We start from the raw sequence: 1,869 nt of genomic DNA, 5'->3' as shown, positions 1-1,869 counted from the left end.
ATTGGCGGCTGGTTGCCCCCCCCCCCCCCCTCCCCCCCCTTATCACCTTCTGTATAGTATGAATGTGCCAACCCTGCACAGCGGCTCCTCTCTCCTCTCTGAAGATGTGGTCAGCTCAGTTATTTGTTGAAAATCCGGCCTTGGGTAGTCAGGGGACTGTTGTTTCTCGCCTTCCTTTGCTAATATTGATCTGCATACATTTTCTTATCCTGTACCCTAAACAATGTGTCAATGTGTGCTGGGCTTTATTTACTTACATGGGAATGTTACTGAATAAAGCAAACACAATATATGGGGCTAATGGATCTAAATCTAAAACATAAATTACATAATGCAAGAGTTAAGTTACTTTAGGCTCAATTCACAAGCCTTACACACCAGAAAAAGCATCTTTAATGTCCAATATATATACATCATTAAAATAAATATCCTAAAAATAAATATAAATACATAAAATAAAGATCTGGAAAATAAATAAATAGAAGAAGGATCCTAAAAATAAATATACATAAATAAAAAAAAAATCCTGAAAATATAATTATAAAACATAAAGATCCTGAAAATAAATATATACAATTAAAATAAAGCTCCTGAAAGTAAATATCTATAAATAAAATAATGATCCTTAAAAATATAAATAAATAGAATAAAGATCCTGAAAATAAATATAAATGAATAAAAAGATCCTGAAAATAAATATATAATAAAAGAAAGGTCCTGAAAGTAAATATAAATAAATAAAGATGCTGGTGTTTACGTTTTGTAGATTGTACTTTACTGACAACTATATACTGCAAGAAACTGCTCACACTATTACAAAAATATTTCATATACACTATACTGCCAAAAGTATTGGGACGCCGGCCTTTACATGGACATGAACTTTAATGGTATCCCAGTCTTAGTCCATAGGGTTCAATATTGAGTTGGCTCCGCCCTTTGCAGTTATAACAGCTTCAACTATTCTTTACACTTGGCACAATGCAGTCAGGCAAGTACCGTTCTCCTGGCATTTAAATTATTAAATAGTAAAAATATGCAGTTGTATGTTATCAGTAATACGTATTTAACAACAAGCTTTGGAGACAACTACACACAAAGAGCACACAGGGCAGGTATGGGGGTGTACATTATTCTTGTGTGACCATTTTACTGATTCACTATCTTTTCACAGCATCCACCTCTGCTTCCACCACCCAGAATGGTAAGTACATTATTGTACTATATAATGACTGCAATTCACTAAAGATCAGTAAACAGCAACTTTCCTGCTTGTCATTATTGTTCAACATTGCATGCTGCTTACTCGGGTCTGACTCCTATGATGATCATACAGGGAAAGAATACATGTGATGCACGGCAATGACGACATTCAGCTCTAATACTCCAAGTAACCATTCAATTTGAATGAATATTTCCAGGGAATTCAGCTTTTGGTATACACTGAGTGGCCAGATTATTATGACCACCTGACGTCTGTAGGCAAATTAGCTATAATTTTGGCCTGCAACCATACAGCCTCCCATTATTCATATTTCAGAATGTATACGTGTCAGCATTGGGGCTGTGTGTTACCAGAGAGGGCTGTAAAGAACACTTGGAGACTCTTTAGAGATACAAGTCACGGTGGACCAGGGCTCTTCTAAAATTCTGATGCTCCATGATGAAGTGGGGAAATGTTGGGATATTATATTAGGAAGGAAGTTAGCTACATCTGTCTGTGGTAATTAAAGGGTCCTTCTGACACCCATTCAGTAAACAGTAAGGTTAAATTGTTTTGTTTTAAATGAAAAACTGCTGTGATGAAAAAAAATGTTTGGTGGTTTTCAGTCTCTCAACAGATCCTCCCCCATTCTTTAATAAATAATA

The sequence above is a fragment of the Nanorana parkeri genome, unplaced genomic scaffold, assembly GCF_000935625.1.
Source record: "Nanorana parkeri isolate BGI_ZX_2015 unplaced genomic scaffold, ASM93562v1 scaffold127, whole genome shotgun sequence".
NCBI classification, from domain to species: domain Eukaryota; kingdom Metazoa; phylum Chordata; class Amphibia; order Anura; family Dicroglossidae; genus Nanorana; species Nanorana parkeri.
Note: the sequence above shows the minus strand (reverse complement) of the source record.